Source organism: Fulmarus glacialis, unplaced genomic scaffold (genome assembly GCF_000690835.1).
Source record: "Fulmarus glacialis isolate BGI_N327 unplaced genomic scaffold, ASM69083v1 scaffold2209, whole genome shotgun sequence".
NCBI lineage: Eukaryota > Metazoa > Chordata > Aves > Procellariiformes > Procellariidae > Fulmarus > Fulmarus glacialis.
Genome location: NW_009232417.1, coordinates 55,268 through 61,219, shown reverse-complemented (window position 1 = coordinate 61,219; position 5,952 = coordinate 55,268).

Here is a 5,952-nt window from a genome sequence, read left to right as displayed (position 1 = left end):
CCCGAGCCTCAGCAACCCCCAGATCATTTTTGGCATGTTAGCACAGATACACCAGAGATGCAGATGAAGTGGGACTCTGCTAATTCTTCCGGAGAGGCAGTTAGTCCCAGTCATCTCTGCTTAACACTTCCGGCATCGCCGCCCTCGGGCAGAACAGCCCCCACACCCTCCCGGGGGAGACCCCTGCATCTCCCCTCAGAGACACAGCGCTGCTTTGGGTGGGCTATGAAAACCATTTATTGGAATGCTCTGTAATTTGCAGGCTGGGGTTTGGGTAGTAAAGATGGTAGTAGAGAGGGTTGCTTTGGACTTTTACACCACAAAATCGGAAAGAAACATTGCAGTATTTTTTTAAAAGTGTACATGCTTCCAGTGGGATACACCACAGGCACGCATCATTGCGGGCTCCTGCCTTCCCAGTATTTCCTGACCCGAGCGCCATATGGTTCCCAGATGGGTTGGTGCCGTACTGAAGAATGGACGCTTTCTCCCAGCAGAGAGAAGATGCCCTTGAAAAAACCACAACAAGACTTTACACTGCAAAATGAAAACTTTCATTGTTTTATTCTTGACTGCAGCTGTTTACAGAAATATAGTTGCGAGTATACAAATGTCCCAATAGAAGCAAAATATTTTTATTTTTTAATATTCAACAAGTTATCACAGGATAGCTAAAAACATAGATGCAAATGAAATATCCCCTCATAGAACAAACTGAAAACACTGGGTATCAGTGCTTTGAAAATCCCAACTACGAAAGCCATATACACAGAAATGCACAAAGGAATATCTGGTGCTACTTTCACATTGCAGGACAGTGGAAGAGGCAGCTCAGCGGTCGATCAGTGCACTCCAGAAAACATGGCAGAAAGGCGGGTAAACCACTCAAAGATGCAGCTAGTAACAGAGGTAGAAAGCTCTGCTCTGAAGGTTTTTGGAGCTTACTCATTAATAATGAGCTCAAATGAAAGTATTTCCAATTGCCTCATTTCAGATAGTGTCCAGAATAAAAAAAAGCTTCAGGAATACTGTGGTCTACTAAGCAGGATACTGGAACGTGTTCCCAGTTCTGCAATACCCAGAAGTGCCGCACTCTCCCCTTTCAAAAGGGAGCTTCCCCCCAGCGCCATTACCCAACCGCCGGGATGGCTCCTGCGCGAGGGACGCTTGGCCCAGACCTTCCCCGACTCACCGAGGGGCACTTCCAGACTCTAAAAAGAAGTGAAGGCCACTGACACGATCTGAACACAGGACCCTTCGCTAATCTGCATCCTGGAGCAAATGCACACAACTGGAGTATTTTACAGTGGGCTGCTGCTGGGTCAGAGCTTTGCAGTCTGAACCCAGCACTTGCAAGAGCGTGTCAGAGAGCGTCCCACAGCAAGCCTGGAAATCCTCAGATTCCTCACCCTTGTCCCAGTACGCTTGAATGTTATGAAGCAATTTCACGAACTGTTAACAGCAAAAATTACAGCAGCTCTCTGTCTCCAGAAGCAACGGAGATCAGACCTGCAAACTGAGGGCTCAAAGAGAAGAAATAAGGACATTTGCTTTGGCAGAGATGCTTTGATAAAGCCTGTACCAGGACAATAATGTCTACCAATCAACCTAATGCCACACTGCGATGGAACACACCTGATTTGGCATGAAGCGTTGAGGTGGACAGAATACACGCTATTGATATTATGATCTGGATTTCTTTTAGAGTTTAATTTCTCACACAATCTGTAAGAAATCAATACAAGTCGGGGCAGGGTCCCTCACAGCTAGAAACCAAGGAGAGCTTTCACCAGCTTTCAAAGAGAGTGTTTTCTAGATAGCGACTGTTGCAGTACAAAGTCAGTAAAAAAATAAAAATAAAAATTTAAAGATGTCTGCGTTTATCAGACTAGAGAGAACAGGAACGACAGATTAAGCTTCACCTTCCCGATCCAAACCAACCCAGCTGAGCAGCAGCCGGGATCCTTTGCTATGCAAGAACGATTAATAGCCCCCACTGGGAGAGAGCTGCGGGTGCCAGGCCAGCTGCTCCGAGCCACACAGCCACCACTGTTCCCTGTCTGCACGAGCGCTGGGAGACTGAGAACGGAAAAGGTCCCCAAGTCAGGAGTCACTTGAGGAAAGGCGGCAGGGGAGCACGCGGATGCAAAAAGCCTGTGCTGCTGCTGCTGCTGCGTCTCCTGAGCCCATCCAGCGGGCAGGCTCTCAGCAAGGCTGTCAGTTCTACTGTTTTGCTAACACATCTGCAATTATTAATAAAAATATATAAAAATACAAAAGTGTACAGCTGTTTTAAACCCATGGATATGAGTGACATTCACAAGCAGAGCAAGCTTCTGGAGCAACGTTACCAACAGCACCACATGTACAGTACTGAAAGGTGTTCATACAACTACTGATGAGTTACTACAAAAACCTTGGTAAATAACCTCATACTAAGGAAAAGTAATATTATTTCAGGTTTATAAAAATGTAAATATAACAGTATTATATGTGTGTGTCTACTAATTATTTATATATAATGGTATATGATTCCTCTATATACATATATATAACCCGAGAATATACAGGCATATTTACATACCTATACAGATTGTAAAAAAGGAAAAGCTCTCCTCCTGTGTAACCCCTCAGAGCCCCATACACAACTAGAGAATTTGACAAGTACACTTTCACAGGAGTTTATCTGCTGCTGCATTTTTCCTCGTATCTAAGTAACACTTATCCCATTTCCAACAGGGATCCTTTGTGCTCGATCGTCAGCCTGCCGTGGGCACAGACGGACGCGCCTGTTTGTGGGCTGAGGCGACTGCTGCCACATGCAACTGGCGTAATTGGTCTGAATACGAACATGAAGTGCTCACAGTCTATCCCAAAAGACTACTCCAAATAAAGACAAAAACCTCAAACAAACAAAGCATCTCAGTACCAGTTTCCTTTTAGCTTCTAAAGTAACGGAGCTGCCACCAGGCCCTCTGGAACGCAAACACACCTATTCCTTGAAAACAAATTTTGCACTAATGGGAAGTCACCAGTGATCAGTATTTCTTCTTCTCGCCTTCCACCTACAACTCATAGCTCAGAGCATGCAAAGCAATTCATTCCCCTTTGTTCTTCTTTACCAATCAGACAAATGTCCGTGATCCCTTGTACTCCTCTCCTGTAATTACCCTGAAAAGGTAACTCAACAGTTTGCCACACAGAGGCATAAGATTCAAAAACCGAAAATTCTTTTCTAACTTCTAATGAACGTGCACGTGCATGCCTGCACACACACATACATACCCTTGGGGGAAACTACATGTAGCTTTTTTACTCCAGTAACAACTTTTTTATTTTGCTTTTTAATAAATCACCTTTCCTGCTACTCAAACAGTGACTTAAACTATGTTTTAAGACAAATGCAAGCTTCTGACTTGTTTGGTGTTTCTGAGGACCCTGGAAAGATTATGAGAGTAGAAAATCTATTCAGACAAGTTTTCTTTTTAGAAACTATATCCTAAATCAAAATCACAACAGAAGGTTTTAAAAAAAAAAGTTCAACTTATCTAAATTAGGGGAATGTCCACTCATACAGCTGCCCAGACTCTTACTATTTCCAGCAAAAAAACCTGCCAAAGTAACAAAGGCTTAACTGTTCATGCTTTATTCTATCTTAAAACTAAATAGGAAGTAATCACCCTGTCCGTAATTAAAAGTAATTATAATAAAATGGTCGGTGATTAAACATCCACTTTAAAACAGCAAGGCTGAAATTATTTCTTGAACTATTTTTATGTTAAAATAATAGCAAGGTATTTGGCTTGAATAACTGCTGAAAGATCAGAAAGTGAAGAGGCAAATAATAACAAGATGTGGACTTGCTAATTAAGCACAAAGCACCAATAACTTCCTACCAGAGGAGATGTTTAGCTAATAACTGTGTATTGTGTGTTATTCATATGGGGTTTATATATACACACACACACACACACACACAGAGTGTATAAGCAGACAAGAGAATGTATGCAGAAGTCACGACTGGTGGCTAGCAGGTACGCTCCCTAGATTTTAATCTGTGCCAAGAAATCTGTAAATCACCACGTACCACGGATGCTGTGCAGAGAGGGGACCATGCGTGCTGTAGAGGCATATACAGCTGGAGAGTACAGCCCACATTGAATACAGAGGATCAGATTTAACAATTCTTTAAGAGCGAGCTCAAGCAGCAGAAAAAACAAGATACAGAAAACCCATCCCAGAAACGCAGCTCAGCAGTTTTTCATTTTTCACCTAGTAATACCTTCTATATTTAATTGCTGCTTTGTGGATATGACAGTAACTTCCCCTTTATAATAATGTCAGGAACTTTAAATTTATAGAGACTAATGTCTCAGTATCTTCTAACTTTCTCAGCCAAAATGGACTAGACCCGATACAACCACCTCATCTCTGCAGGCAACCACTCCGGCTGCTCATAGCTAACAGGCACGCCAGCGTGAGCATGCAGAGGAGTAAACACAAGGATTAAAAAAAAAAAAAAAAAAAAAAGCAGAGTAAGCTCCAATTATCAATATCAACTGCTTAAATCACAAAAGTAAATGTTCAGGACTCTGATAAAATACAGATGTGGCTCACACTGTTCTTGGGTCTTTCTGCCATGAAATCCTGGAGCCCGTCTTTAGGCTCTCTATTGGCTTATCAAACCTCCCTTTATCCTCTGTAACAGCTGTCTGCAAGCAGCAGTTCAAGCACTGATCAACCGCTGAGCAATCTCTTCATTCATAAGACAAATACTTTTTGTAACCAAATCACATGTTCAAAGTGTTGTACATTTAAACATTGACCTAAAATGAACAAGATAAATTTAACACAAGAAAAGAAAGGTGTTATCCAGAAGTGAAAAATGTGATAGCACAGCCCTTTTTTTTTTTTTTAATTCATTTTTTTACATTTTTTTTTTTCTCTTCTCTTCATAAGCGACCTAAAATACGTACACAATTCAAACATACCCATCCCCTGGAGCTGTAGCAGTCTTGTCTTGGTATGAAGTTCTCTTTTGGACGCCCATCTTGTTAAATGGAGAATTGGTCCCTGGTGACTTGGCACTGACCAACAGCACTTCAACATAAGGATACACCCCTTCGGAACAACGGAACAAATTGGAGCAGCACACAAGTGAATTTATCATTCCTATTACTTCTTCTGTGTATGAAGGCCCCAGATGACACCCAACAGCTTGTCCTGGGACTGCGATCCTGCAAAAGCCACCAGTTCATTTTTTAATTAACTGGCTGTTGACTTCCATGACCATCTGGAAGTTGTTTCGGTCCATAATTCTCAGTCTTCTACATAGCCTCATATAGCATTTAGTCAATGCTGCAAGATTGCTGTTCTCATGTCATGAACCATAAAAGGATTTTGTTAATATTTTGTCTTAGCAGGAAAAAAAAAAAAAAAAAAAATCACAGAAAGAAAAAGTATGGTTCAGGGTTATAAAGCAGCTCTGGACATTATGAAGCAGGGAATTCTTTTTATCATGATTAAAATTTTAAACATTTTAGCATAATCATAAATTAAGAGTTAAAACACAGAGGCGCTAATAATAAAATATTAAATAGACAATGATAGTGGATAAAAGCTGAATGGCTCATTCTGAATGAAACCCCATTATTTTATATACGCCTAAATGCCTACGGGTTTCCTTACTAGATTGTATTGCTGAGTGACAGACACATCAAAACACACAGTGAAGCTTCTCATAGCCAGCTGGAACAATAAATTGCCTGATGGAATGGCGAGAGATGAACAAGTTATTTATGTTGCAAAAAGTACTTAAATACTCAATAAAGACATAACAAACCCCACCCCACCCCACTGTTATCAGATGCCACGTTGTGGTAGAACATCAGACAAACTCACAAATTTACCACAAAAATGTGTGGCAAAAAGAATATTTTATATATATGTATA